The sequence below is a fragment of the Heloderma suspectum genome, chromosome 3 (genome assembly GCF_057233095.1).
Source record: "Heloderma suspectum isolate Gila_16-S chromosome 3, 16-S_ref, whole genome shotgun sequence".
NCBI lineage: Eukaryota > Metazoa > Chordata > Lepidosauria > Squamata > Helodermatidae > Heloderma > Heloderma suspectum.
Window position 1 is genome coordinate 76,000,405 of NC_139460.1, and position 15,392 is coordinate 76,015,796.

General features: G+C 47.1%; 1 long non-coding RNA gene across 1 annotated transcript in view; it reads left to right on the forward strand.

Annotated features, from left to right (window-relative positions):
* The window catches only part of LOC146349808 (uncharacterized), a 294,990-nt gene that overhangs the window by 179,721 nt on the left and 99,877 nt on the right, over positions 1-15,392 (forward strand). The window lies entirely within an intron of this gene.

Consider the following 15,392-nt stretch of genomic DNA (forward strand, 5'->3'; position numbering starts at 1 on the left):
AGTGAGCCCTACCTGTGAGAAACTGTTAGACAATTTTTCCTCCCCTAGGACAAATTCAGTGAAGTTGTCTCCCCAATTTCTCTGCCCACAAATAGGCTGGAGAATTTTGAGAAGCCATTTGCTTCTATACTACACTTACCTCGTTAGACAAAAAAACCCTGCTAAAATGGTTGCAAACAATGGGAGGGGCCCTGGAGGAAGACGACGCTGTTTAAAGGACCCACAAACTACTGTGAGGAATCACAAGCGCACAATAAAGGCCTCGTGTCGAAAGTAGGGATGTCGGAGAATTTCTCCACGCATCTCCAGGAGGCCAAATGCCAACGTATTCGGCCCCCCGAAATTGGTGGAGAAATGGTCCGCCACCCCCCCCCCCGGGATGGGACTTACCTTCGGCGAATGTCCCTGGCGGCGGCGGCTCCCGGCGGCAGTTCGGCGGCGGCGGCGGCCGGTCTTCCGATCGGCTGCCACCGCCACCATTTCCAAGTAAAAACAACAACAACAAATGTGATAGGCTACGTAAAGATTTACGTAGCCTATCACGGCTAGATTTTCAAAAAACACTGTGATAGGCTACGTAAATCTTTACGTAGCCTATCACAGCTGACTTTGGAAAAAAAACAAATGAGTATGCAAATGGCGGCGCCCATGGGCGCCGCCATTTGCGTACATGCTTTTTTCCCCCCAAAGTCAGCCATGATAGGCTACATAAAGATTTACGTAGCCTATCACAGCTGACTGCAGGCCAGGGATGCAAACGGCGGCGGCTATGGCCGCCGCCATTTGCGTCCCGGCAGGAGAAGAACTTTCGCAGCCGGAGAGGCGGGGCGTTCCCCCCCGGCCAGAATTTCGGCAGGGAGGGACGGGGCGCCTCCCCCCCCGGCCAGAATTTTGGCAGGGAGGGACGGAGTGCCTCCCCCCCACCACAAAGCAAGCTTCGGGATCAGGTAAGCGACTTTCGTCCATCCCTAGTCGAAAGGCTTTAAGTGTCAGGCTAAAACATTTTGTTCAGCCAGGCATTTTAACTTGTGTATGCTTTTAGTTATTAAAGGCTTGATCTGTTGGTTTATTACTGTATGTGTGTTGTTGATAAGATTGATTGTACAATGCCCTGAAATTCTACACTGAATAAAGGGCAGTGTGAATGTGTTTTGAAGAAGCAAAATACCTTGCATGCAGAAGCTCACCAGGTTCAGTCCATGGTATCCCCAGATGGCTCTAGGAAAGACTCCTGTCTGAAACCCTGGAGAGCTGCTTCAAGTCACTGTAGAAACTAATCAGTGAGATTCGCCAGTGGTCTGATTCAGTCAGGGGTAATAATGCAACTTCTCACTTTTGGAGAATAAGAAATAAGCATTACGCCACACTTTTCCATCGACATAAATACTGTGAATCCTACATTTCTTACAGACTTTATATTATTTTCATAGATTTCATGACCAAGAGCTCAGATGTTTCATGTACATTTATAGTTGATTTTTTTTTCTTTTTTTAACTTGAAGATCTCACTCTTCATAGAAACCTTTTAGGAATAATTAAGTTGTTGTGGGGCGGGGTGGCAAAAAACAAAACTTAATGTTCTGTTAATGTTAAAGTTTTTAAACATTTTTTAAACCACCTGCAATACATACTGCACAACCTTGACTGTCCAAGCACTATATTTTATTTTGAATTCTGAGATGTATTTTAAACAAAAGCATCAATAGGGAACCCTGAATAAACAGTTCTTAGATATCCCAATCCAGCAAGGTTTCCTCACACATTGAACAAAGATGGGGAAGGACCCAGTAGATCATATAACTCATAATGTTACATTTGACAGAATCCTGGCCAAACATTCCTTGGAGAACTTCTAAGAGATGAGATTCAGCAGCCATCCAGGGCTGCTACTTTTGTTGTTGAACTGTGATTGTAGGCTTGGATTCAAAAGACTGTGTGTGCGCTAGTCACTGCCGCTCTCTTGTGCCCTTCGAAAACCTTCCAAACAGTATTCAATGTAGTGCAAATGGTACTGTCAGAAGACGAAAAGGGCAACCGCTTTCTGTACAGAAGTGCCTTTGGCATGCACAAGGACCTCTTTGGAGTATAATCATAGTTTGGATTTTGCCACATTCGCCACAGCATTTGACATGTAGCCCAACCCTATCCATGTTTACTCAGAAGGAAGGAAGAGCTGCAGCCTTAATTTACCTCTCTGTAGTGGTTAGGCAGAGACTGACCAAGAAAGAAATCTTGGGCTTGTGGTGGACAGCTTGATGAAAATGTCGACCAAGTGTGGCTGCTGTGAAAAAAGGCAAATTCCATGTTGAGCAGAATTAGAAAAGAAATTGAAAATAAAACTGTCAATATCATTCTACCCTTATACAAATCTCTGGTGCAACTACACTTGGAATTAGCTGTGTGCCGAATTGTTCGATCTATTTATTTTTGACCATTCGTTGTGGGAAGAGTGAAAAGAAATCATATATGACAACAGAAGGAAGGGGTGAAAATTTTGGAGACATGTCCCAGGAGTTACCTTAGTGTAACAAGGTGTGTGTGCATGTGCTCATTATTTTTCAGCTGAAGTCCCGTTCTCCTGTGCTTTTGCAGCTTTCTTGGCGGCTTGAGCTTTCTGAAAAGCCCCTTAACTAGGAATTGGGGTTTTCTGGTGCTGCTGCCTGCCAAGAGCCTGAAGTCATCCAGTGACCTTCATGGCTGAGTAGGGACTAGAACCCAACTCTCCAGAGTCTCTTTCCAGACTCTTAATTATTACTGCCCCAAGCAGAAACTTGGTGAGAGGCAAGTTATCAAGAAGGCAACACCTCCCACACTTAATGCTTTCCCTCTCAAAGCCAAATGCCATGAGAGCTGCTCCAGAGAATATAATACCTTCCTTCCCATTTTACGCAGCTGGAGAAGCAGTGCTGAGATCACTAGAAAGGACTAGCGCTTTACTCAACTGCAAGGCCTTGTAAAATCTAAGGCACGCTGCCCAGAAGGGTACCACCTTAAGCACACAACCCTTCAAATGCAGCCATAGACCACCAGCTTTAGTCCAAAAACATAATCTGTAAATCACCATCTGGCAGAAACTGTCAAAGTAGCTAGCTAGAGAACCCTTAGGGCAGCTTTCCCCAATATGGCACCCTCCAGATGTGTTGGACTACTACTCCCAGCATGTCCTTGCCAGCATGCCCTTAGGGGCTCTACTAGCCAGTTTCCTCTGCTGGAAAGTCATTAAAACAAAGAACACACATTTTCAAGGAGTTCTTATTGGGAATAATAGTGTTTATTCTGAGTTATAGATACTGCTAAGCATTTTCAAGCCCAACCTTATTCTGGTGCAGTATCGTGATGCCAGTAGGTGCTGGATAATTTGTTATAGCCAGCAAGGTGTTTTTAAAAAGTATATCACACTGAGTATTTCATGTAGAAGTTGTAGCCTCTTCCAAGTTTCAGGTTGATTAGCCTTTTGATTTTAGATATTTTACTTGCTAAATTTTCCAGTGCAACCTTAGCTATACAGACCAACCTGGAATACTTTGTTTCTGTTTTGTCCAGTTAAGCATCAGACAGGTTTTTAAGAATATAAACTAGCTTCCCCATTTTCATTCCTTTCTGAACCTTGCATCACATTAATAAGAAAAACAGTCACGCCATACTTCTGAAGGTTTGCTTGGTAGGCCTTGCCTCAGACAAAGGTAATACTTGCAATTGTATGGTATTGGATCAATTCTGAAAACAGGAGGAGGAAAAGATGCCTTAACTGACACAGCAAGTGTGTGTATAAAAATGTTTTAGTAAAAACTTCTTTACATAATACAAACACACCAAATGTTTTAAGACAATTCTCATATGACCTCGGAGGTTTTAAGTTTGATATACAAATATACTACCAGGCTGTTACTTCAAAATGGACATCCAGACATCCATAAGAATGTGCACGTTGTCAAAGAACTTCGAATCATATAATAGTAGGGTTGGAAGGGGCCTACAACACCATGGAATCCAGCAGGAATCCAAGTCAAAGCTTCCCTGACAAGCGGTTGTCCAGCTTCATCCTGAATGCCTCCAGTGTGGGAGAGCCCATCACCTCCCTAGGTAGTTGGTTCCATTGTCGTATTGCTCTAATAGTCAGGACATTTTTCCTGATGTTCAGCTGGAATCTGGCTTCCTGTAACTTGAGCCCATTATTCTGTGACCTGCACTCTGGGATAATTGAGACAAGATCCTGGCCTTCCTCTCTGTGACAACCTTTCAAGTACTTTTGTTTTTATTTATTTATTTATTTATTTATGTATTAAATTTATTAATCGCCCATCTGACTGGTCACCCAGCCACTCTGGGCGATGTACAACCCACCATAAACAATTTAAAACAATAAAATTTTACCATAATTTTTTTTTAAAAAAAATACCCTAACCCACCCCAAATGCCTGCCTGAACAACCACGTTTTTAATGCACAACGGAAGCTCATTAAAGAGGGGGCATGACGGAGTTCCCTAGGGAGGGAGTTCCACAGAGTGGGGGCCACCACAGAGAAGGCCCTCTCCCTCGTCCCCACCAGTCTAGCTGTCCTGGCTGATGGGACAGAGAGAAGGCCATCCGAGGCTGATCTTGTTAAGCGGCCTGTCTGGTGTTGCTGGAGGCGCTCCTTAAGATAGGCTGGGCCGGAACAATATAGGGTTTTAAAGGTCAAAACCAACACCTTGAATTTGGCCCGGAAAACAACTGGTAACCAGTGCAACTCCAGCACTGGAGTGATGTGATCTCGCCGGCGGCTGCCTTTAATCAGGCGAGCCGCCGCGTTCTGTACCAGCTGCAGTTTCCGAACCGTCTTCAAGGGTAACCCCATGTAGAGCGCATTACAGTAGTCTAGACGAGAGGAGACCAGGGCATGTACTACCGATGGGAGCAGATGGTCGGGAAGGAAGGGGCGCAGCCGCCGTATCAGATGGAGTTGATACAGCGCTGTCCGGCTCACAGCTGACACCTGAGCCTCCATGGACAGCTGGGAGTCCAAAATGACCCCCAGGCTGCGGACCTGGTCTTTCAAGGGTAGCTGTACCCCATTCAACACCAGGTCAACATCCCCCAGCCTCCTCTTGTCTCCCACCAAAAGTACCTCGGTCTTGTCATGGTTCAGTTTCAGCCTATTCCTCCCCATCCAGCCACTCACTGTCTCCAGACATTTGGACAGGGATTCTACGGCCAACCTTGGTGAAGATTTGAATGAGAGGTAGAGCTGTGTGTCATCCGCATATTGATGACACTGCACCCCAAACCTCCTGATGATAGCCCCCAGTGGCTTCACATAGATGTTAAATAGCATCAGGGAGAGGATGGAACCCTGTGGCACCCCACAAGTAAGTGGCCACGGGTCCGAAACCTCCTCTCCCAGTGCTACCCTCTGGTACCTGCCAGAGAGGAAGGACTGGAACCACCGCAATACAGTGTTTCCAATGCCCAACCCCTCCAGGCGGTCCAGGAGGATACCGTGGTCAACGGTATCAAAAGCCGCTGAGAGGTCGAGGAGAACAAGGAAGGAGCATTCACCCCTATCCAGAGCCCTCCTCATATCATCCACCAAGGCGACCAAGGCCGTTTCTGTCCCATGCCCAGGCCTGAAGCCCGACTGAAATGGGTCTAGATAATCAGTTTCTTCCAAGTGTGCCTTCGACTGCACCGCCACCACCCGCTCAATCACCTTGCCCAAAAATGGCAGATTTGAGACTGGGCGAAAGTTGTTCAGAACTTGAGGATCCAAGGAGGGCTTCTTTAAGAGCGGTCTTATCACTGCCTCCTTGAGGGCTGATGGCATCACTCCCTCCTCAAGGGAGGCATTCACCACCGCCTTGATCCCCTCACCCAGTCTCTCTCTGCAGCTCATAATGAGCCAAGATGTGCAAGGATCAAGTAAGCAGGTGGTTGGCCTTACAGATGAAAGCACCTTGTCCACTTCATCAGGAGGAAGAAGCTGGAACCGATCCCACAAAACCGGTTTGCCACAGGCCGCCTCTTGCTCACTAACTGTATCCACAGTGTGCAGAGTAACACACCTAATCAGATCAATTTTATCTGCAAAGTGCCTTGCCAAAGCCTCACAGGAGGCCTTAGAATGCTCCAGTGGTTCCGGAGCCACAGGACCGACCAGGCTCCGGACCACTTGGAACAGCCTCCTGGGGCAGCACTCTGCAGACGCGATGGAGGCAGCATAATATTCCTTTTTTGCTGCCTTCACCGCCATGTGATAGGCTGAAGATACAGCTCTAGCCCGTGTCTGATCGTCTTTGGAGCGAGACTTCCGCCACCGGCGCTCTAGCTGTCTCACCTCCTGTTTCAGAGCTCATAACCGCGGATTGAACCATGGTGCAGTCCGAGCCCTGTTCAGGGGGAGAGGGCGTTTCGGAGCCACCCGATCTAATGCCCCAGTGATTGCGGCATTCCAGCCACCCACCAGGGTCTCGACCGAGTGGCCGTTGGCATGCCCCAGAGAATCCCCAAGCGCGTTCAGGAATCCATTTGGATCCATAAGACGCCTGGGGCGGACCATTTTAATGGGTCCTCCACCCCTGCGGAGGGGTTGTGGAACCGAGAAGTCCAACGTCACCAGATAGTGATCTGACCATGACAAGGGGGTGATGGATATACTCCCGACTTCCAGATCACTCCCCGCTTCTCCAGAAACAAACACAAGGTCTAGTGCATGACCGGCTACATGGGTGGGCCCAGTTAGAATATGGTGCAGCTCCCAGGAGGCCATGGTCTCCATGAAGTCCTGAGGTGCTCCTGTGAGGATGGCCTCCGAATGTACGTTGAAGTCCCCCAACACCAGTAAGTTAGGGGACTGCACACGCACATCAGAGACCACCTCAAGCACCTCGGCCAGGGAGTCAGTCGTGCAGTGGGGTGGACGGTACACGAGCAGAATCCCCAGACTGCCCTTCGGGCCCAACCTCCAGTATATGCACTCAACAACCTTGGTCTCCCGGAGAGGGGGCCTGGTGAAGACCAAGGACTCTCAGTAGATAACAGCCACTCCCCCTCCCCGATCCCCAGCCCTCGGCTGCTGTGCATACGAAAATCCAGCTGGACACATGGCTGCAAGGGTTGGAGCAGCAGCCTCGGCCAGCCAGGTCTCCGTAATACATGCCAGGTCTGCACCCTCATCCAGGATCATGTCATGTATGAGGGAGGTTTTCTGGGTAACAGACCTGGCATTGCAGAGCAGCAAACGAAGGCCAGAAGATGGGGTCACGCCTCCCCCAGCCATCCTTTGGCTCTGGACAGGCCCAGAGCAAGGGACAGATACTACACATCTCTCCCTTGTTCCCCTTAGCTGGCATGGTCTGCCCCTAGTGCTCCGCCAGCGCCTGCCGCCCAGCCTCGGTATGTTCTGGCCCCCAACGCTCCCCCCACTGCCTCCATCAGGTGGACACATGCCCCCTCGCTCCCGCCTATCAGGCAGGCTACCCACCCCTAAAAACACAACAAAATCCCCCCCAACAAAATAAAACAAACAAACAAAACAATTAAAATCCCCTTAAAAATGCCAGGCAGGAGTCCACAGGGAAGGCCTGGTGGCGGTGGTAGCGGCGACGGCAGCAGCAGGCCCAACGGCTGCAAGCACGCCTCTTCCCCGGTGGTGGTGGTGGTGGTGGCTTCTCCTGCAGGCCCTGGCTCTCCCAGGCCACCTCAGCCAGCCAGCTTATGTAGCCCCTCCAGGGAGGGGCAGGTGGAGCAGCACAGCTGGCTCCGTACCTGGGGGCCTGGTCCTGCAGGGACTGGCGGTCTGCCAGGCAGAAGTCCACAAGGAAGGCCTGGTGGTGGTGGCAGCGGCGGCGGCAGCAGGCCCAGCAGCGGCAGCAGCAGGCCCAGCGGCGGCAAGCACGCCTCTTCCCCGGTGGTGGTGGTGGCTTCTCCTGCAGGCCCTGGCTCTCCCAGGCCACCTCAGCCAGCCAGCTTATGTAGCCCCTCCAGGGAGGGGCAGGTGGAGCAGCACAGCTGGCTCCGTACCTGGGGGCCTGGTCCTGCAGGGACTGGCGGTTGCCAGGCAGAAGTCCACAAGGAAGGCCTGGTGGTGGTGGCAGCGGCGGCGGCAGCAGGCCCATCTTCAATTTTTATGAATTTTCAAGTTTCATCTTCAATTTTTATGGGCCCAGTTCAAAGTGGGAATTTTAACAATTAAATCTCTAACCAGTCTGGCAGGACCAGTGCCAGGTTGGCGGGGAGGGGGTTCAACAAGATGACTTCTTCTCTTCTGCCTGGTGGTACCCTCTCCCCAGGAAACTTACCAGAGGGCACCAGTGGGGATGGGCAGCAATGGGCCCAGAGCTGAAAAGAGAAGAACCTGGCAAAGCATTTGGAGCAGTGTGTGGGAGCCGCCACCAAGCAGGCCCTCTCTTGTGTTGCCACTAACTGTGTCTTTCCTTCCTGCCAACTCCCACGTATCCTGTACAAGTGTTGCCTCTGCTTCTGAGCCTCTGTGGGGTGGGGGAATTAAGATAGCATGGGCTGCAGCAGCCACTTCTCCCAGCACTTATCTTCAGTGTACCAGGTGCTAAAGAAGATTCTAAAAGAAGTTTTAAACATTTTTAAAATGTAAAAGGGAGACCAGCTCACCTGAGCGGTGGACCCAGTGTTTGCTCCACCATGCCGGGTGCTTACACCAGACTAGGGTGGTCGCTTATGAATCACCAAAAAAGAGGAAATTATCACCAAAAAGGAGGACAAAAGAGGACAGTGATTTGCATAGCATATTCATATCCTAATTTATATGTATAGTTGGGAACTTAGAAATGATTGGTATAATTTAAATAGAAATACAGTAGATCTCACCATGGTGTGGAAGACTGTGACCAGGAGACCACTTGTGTGTCTTCTTCAGTCTGCCATCTAGGTACTGTTGCTGGGCAACTTCAAGACCTAACTCTTCCTTCTGATGGTTCTTTATGTTTACATGGAACTTGGATTGGACAGACCTTCAAAGAGAAAATGCCTCCAAAACAGAGGACAGTCCTTCTGCAGCCCTTCAAACAGAGGCCTGTCCTCTGTAAAAGAAGACACACACACACAGTTTTATTTCTTTCCTTCTTCACCCACTCCCTCCCTGTATCCCAAAAGTCTTTGTGGCGCTGTAGCATTGGCATGTACTGTGGCTGGGGGGGTTGTACTGCTCCTGCCTGCCACCTCTGTAGCCTGCCAAAACAACCCATGAACTATCCATGGTTCTGGGTTCACGCAGAACAACAACCCATGATTTAAACAACCAGAGTTCACAACCCAATAACAAACAATGCATTCTCTTTCTGGGTTGTTTATGGTTAACAAACCATGGTTTGTTAGTGTGCTTGGGTTCACACATCATGACAACTCAGCATGCAACAACTCATAGGTTAAATTCATTCATTCATTCATTCATTCATTCATTCATTCATTCAATCAATCGCCCATCTGGCCGGTCACTGAGCCTCTCTGTGTGATGTATAACAATAAAAACAGTTCATACAATAAAATTCAATGTTAAAAACATCACATTTCTAAAATTACCCTAGCCCACCCCAAATGCCTGCCTGAACAACCACATTTTAAATAAACGATGGGTTAGCTTTATATGCAAACCAAGTCACAGAATGAATTGAAATTTTGCATTGGTGTGTTTCATGGTACCATGTTAGCTCTATCATGTATGCATATAGGCCCAGTAATATATTTGTATATCAAACTTAAAATATTAAAATTCTCTATTCTTTTTTGTGTGTGTCAATACATAGTTTTTTTAAATGGTTAGGTCTATTTGAACAGGCAAGACTGAGGAGAAAACATGAAACTTGTGAATTTCTTTTCATTTTGATTGTGAAGATTTCTTGTCCTCAAAGATTTGTTTTTATTATTGAAATGTTTACATTAAAGAGTAAAAATATTTTAAAACTCATCATAGCAGACACCAAAGGCATATATGTTGGCAGACTGGTGGGTTATTTAAACTTTGCCAGGGAAGCATTTAGTTTTGAACTCTGAATTTTAGTTCCACAAGCTACCTCTGTGAAGCAAATACTGAAATACCTGAATTAGACCGCAACCCTGAATGCCTTGCTGGGGAGCCACTCCCATTGAACTCAATGGGCCTTAGTTCTGATTATGTGCGCTTAAGGTGATGCTGTCTTTCATTCAGTTTTTTCTAGGAACATCTAACACAGAAACGGAAGTAAACACTTCCAGCCACCTCCTCGCATCTGCAGTGGGGGAGGAAAGGGGAGAAGAGAGAGTCGGACATATTTCACGAAGCCACAGCTTAGTATTATGTCCAAACTAGGCCACAGAGTAACGTAAGGAATAATTAATAATTTGGACACTTACGTGCAGTTTCCCACTGAGCTGCGCCGAATCTTTCTGTTGCACAAGCAGTTGTCCATTATGTTTGTGCAACTGGTTATACGTTGCACAACACGTTGTATTATCAAATAATAATATGTCTATGTTGTCCCTTTGTGAGTTTTTTATGTAAATGGGTTTTGATCTCTATATATTGTATTTTTAATGTTTTTAATCTTTGCAAACCACCCAGAGAGCTTCGGCTATTGGGCGATATAGAAATGTAATAAATAATAATAATAATAATAATAATAATAATAACAACAACAACAACAACAACAACACATTGCACAATGGGCTGCATGAGAGTCATGCACAATACGTTGTGCACAAGAGTTTTGCGTAACACATTGCACCATGGGTTGTGCAACACGTTGCACAAGAATAATACACAACTGCTTGCACAACCATGCTCTCACAAACGTAACTTTACCTGGTTTCTTTTCTTGTGCATAGGTCAGAACTTAGTTTCCACTAGCACAAAATCATTTGCACTAATAATAATAATGCACAAATAATAATAATAATGCACAATAATAACTAATAATAATAATGCACAAATGCACAAAATCATTTGCACTAATTTGCACAAAATCATTTGCACTAATGACACAGTTGGATATTGCCCTAGGGGTTGGATCCAGGGTCTGATTTCTGTGAATGGAAGGGCTCTGTGAATGGAAGGGCTCCACTCACAGAAGGCGCCTCTGCCTGATTTTCTGGGATTCAACCCCCCACTGCACCACAGCTATTTGGCAGGGTCCCCCAAACCTCCACGTACCATTTTCAGTGGGGTGGAGGACCTGATGTAGCAAGGAGGAGGTGGAAAAGTCCACTTGTACCAGCCCAGTTGCACATGCCTAAATCTGGATCCAACCCATGATTTCTTAGGCTTTCAGCTTTCTGGGGCATTATTTTACAAGGTACAAGTGCCCCATTTGATGTTTCTTTCTGACTGTCATGATCAGCCTGTAAAAATGTTGTGGGGTTAGTGCTTATTTTTGGTAATTACATGGAAGTTACAGGGAACTCATCCTACTGATGTCGTGTCTGTTATGGTGGGCAACGCTTAAGACAGCAACTTGATTTGTAACTGGTTTAGTAACTATGAACTTGCTTCTTGAGTGGTTAGGAAAAAACATTTTGGTTCTCCAAGATTTCTCACCTGCTTTGTAACACTGGCATATGTGTGCTGATAGTTCCACATGCATGTGCCTTATTATATTGGGAACTGAAGTTTTCAGCACCAGCCATGGGGGAGAGCCACTTGGAAATTCAGCAGTAGATCCTTCCCAAAATAGACACACTTAAAAAAAAAAACCCTCAGGGGGGCTGAGATCTGGATGAGGGACAACTCTCCCATAAAATGTTGGCAAGATACAGTAGACATAAATTACCCAGACAGAGAAGATACTTATCAAACAAAAGGATAGGTAAGGCACCAGGGGGCTCAAACCAGGATTCTGGCTGCATGGCCCAAGTGCCGTACTCTTTGTGTCAGTTGACCAGTTCTCAAGGAAGAACAGCTGTTGGTCTGATCTTTGCAGTGTTGCTGCACCACCCAGGTAGTGGCCAGAAAGATGTACAGGACTTCATCAGTCCAGCCAGGCCAAGAAATTGGGGAGCCTACAGGGGCCTGGTTGGCCTTACGTGACTGCTGCCTCAGGACTGGTTCATCAATCTGAGCAACTTATCAAAATAGTTGCTCTCAAAATTCCTTTGCCCTTACCTTGCTTCCTATGATCTGCTGCCTTCTGGGACCTTGCCTGCCTGCCTGTACTGAATTTCACCTCCTGCCTCTGGCCCTTCAGACTTATGCTTGTTGCCCTTGCGATTTGCCCTCTTGCCTACCTTGGACTGCACCATTTCCCTCTGAGCACCTTAACTGCCATCTTTGGAAACTGACTGTGCCTGTCTGGGATCACCATGCACCTCTGGCTCCTAAAAACATAACATTAGAAGAGCTGTGCTGGATCAGACCAAAGGTCCATCTAGTCCAGCATTCTGTTCACACAGTGGCCAAGCAGCTGCCTGTAGGAAGCCCACAAATAGGATATGAGTGCAATAGCACCCTCCCACTCATGTTCCCCAGCAACTGGAATACAGAGGCAGTTTCCTCCAATTGACTGCTGGCATGTTTGACCCTGCTGGACCCTGTTGGCCTGCTTGGGCTGATCAAGTAGTTCACAGCAAGCAGTCCAAAGTTTTATCAAAAGAAAGGTCTTAACATTGAAGACATTCTGCTTGTACGGCTACAAAACAGTTGGCTTTGTAGTTAATGTGGTTTCATTATTATCAGTGTCTATTTATTTGTATGCTGCTTTTCCACAAAAAGATCTTGTGCCCAAAGCAGCCCACAACATAACAAATGAACAAAAATAAATATAATTTACAAGATCTCAAACCAGCAATAGATATAACAATATTCAAAAAATACAATAGAGGCAATTACAAATAACCATAATATTGACAGATAAATACATAGTAGAAATATCATATATAATATCCCCCCAAAGCACAAAAAACTAAGCTAATCCAACAGGAGAGAGAATAAAGCACAATACAAAAATATTAACAAATATAAATAAACCTCCATTCCACATTGCATTTCACAGCAATCAACAAGAACTTCAGTGAGTGTAAGGAGTTTACTCTTAAAAAAAAACCCTTTTGCACATGCGGCTGGGTTTGGGCACATTGTCTGCTGAATGCTGAGCATGCTTGTGCAGATCTTCATTTTACATTCTGAGCTGGAGGGGATCCATTTTATAGTCGTCCATTATGAGCTTGACAAGTGTGTATTCCAAACCAAGTAATCATGAACATGAGCATTTCAGGCTTCATGCAACAGCATCTATGACAGCACTATCCACCCACCAAAATGTGCACTGCTGGCATGAAAAATCTCTACACAATCCATGTGGCATGGATGTTGCATGTTACAATCACTGCATGGAACCACACTCAACCATGGTTTCCAGCAATGTCCACACAGCAGTTGTAATGTATGTATTGACTGGGGATGTACAAAGCCCTTACCTGCCAGTCCGGGGGGGAGGCAATCCGTTCCTCCCCCTGGAATCCTCTTCAGCTGGCTCCACTCTGTAGCGATTCCATGGAGCCACCAGCTGGCTCCGAAGTGCCAGTGATATGGCCATCATGCCGTATCGCTGGCTGAAGGGCACTACTGACTGCGGATGAAAATGGCATCCAGGTCACCATTTGCGGCCGTAAAGGCCTTAGTTTAAGGTAAATGCAACCATAAATGGCTGCATTTACCTTAAACTCAGGCCTTTATGGCTGCAAATGGTGTAGTAGACGCCATTTGCATCCGCAGTCAATCCGCCCAGCCAGCGATACAGCAATGGCAGCTGTATCGCTGGCACCCTGGAGCCGGCTGGCAGGGAGGATCCGGCTGGTGAGGATTCCTCCAGGAGGTGGAGGTAAGTCTTCTGATCCTCCACAGACTCTGGGGGGGCAGATTCTTTTGAATCCGGCCTCACTGGGGTCCGTGGAGGATTTCTCCGCCATCCCTAGTATTTACCCCAGGTCTTTGCAAGGTGGTATATCTGTCCACATTTCCCAGGGATGACTGATAAGGCTAAAGGCTTATCTCTCTGCTAGGTAAATTAGGAGAATGGTTGCAGGCAAGAATGAAGCAGGAAGGCTGGAACAGGACTGAAGCTGGGGTATCCTGTTCAAAACTGCTGGGGTATCCTGTTCAAAACCACTTATATTGTAGTTTTAATGCTTTTGTATTTTATATTGTTTTATCCTGCACTTTTTGGTTTTAATTTTTGTGAACCATCCAGAGAGCTTCGGCTATTGGGCGGTATAGAAATAAATAAATAAATAAATAAATAAATAAATAAATAAATAAATAAAAATAGAAGTTACCTTGCAGTTTGAGAACAGATTTTGGTGTTGAACCAGCAAGTTTAGCATGAACAGTTTTTCTATATATAGAAAGAGGGAGGTGCAATTCGATCTAGAACCATTTTTCTGTAAGGCTGCATTGCTGGCAGGGCCAGCCCCTCCATTAAGCAAAGTGAGGGAGGTGCCTCAGACAGCTGATCCTGGAGGTGGCAGCAAGTTGCCGGAGGAAAATGCTGTGTGCTTTGCGGCCTGCTCTGCACCCTCTAAACTGACCTGCTGCTTTCAAGCATGGTAGAGGACCCTGTCTCATCATCAGTGTTGAAGAAAGAGTCAACTGGCAGTCCAGTCAGCTTTTGTACATGGAATGGAAGGGGCGCTATCTTGTTCTTTTCCTCAGGCAGCAAAATGCCTTGGGCATAGGGATGGCGGAGAATTTCTCCCCGAAACTTCGGGGGGCCGAGCGCCAATGTGTTCGGCCCCCCGAACAAGTTTCGGGGAGAAATCCTCTGCACCCCCCCGCCCCCCGCCCGGGACGGGACTTACCTTCACCGAATGTCCCTCCAGGTGGCTGGTCCGGCCGGCGGTTTGGCGGGTGTTCAAACGAGGCGGGAGCGGCAGCCGGTCTTTCGACTGGCTGCTGCCGTTGCCATTACAATGAAAGAAAAAAAAAAAAGCCCCCTAATAGGCTACGTGACGATTCACGTAGCCTATCACGGCTAGATTTGCAAAGTCAGCTGTGATAGGCTACGTGAATCGTCACGTAGCATATCACGGGTGACTTTGAAAAAAGAAAAAAAAAAGAGTGTACGGATAATGGCGGCCCCCATAGGGAGCCGCCATTCCCGTTCCTTATTTGGTCGCTGTAGTCTACGTAAATGTTTACGTAGACTACGGCGAAAATAAGGGCAACGCTATTTGCGTTGCCCTTATTTTCGCCGTAGTCTACGTAAACATTTACATAGACTACAGCGACTAAATAAGGAACGCGAATGGCAGCTCCCTATGGGGGCCGCCATTCGCGTACGCACTTTTTTTTTTTAAGTCACCCGTGATAGGCTACGTGATGATTCACGTAGCCTATCATGGCTGACTTTGCAGATCTAGCCGTGATAGGCTACGTGAATCGTCACGTAGCCTATCAGGGGGCGTTGTTGTTTTT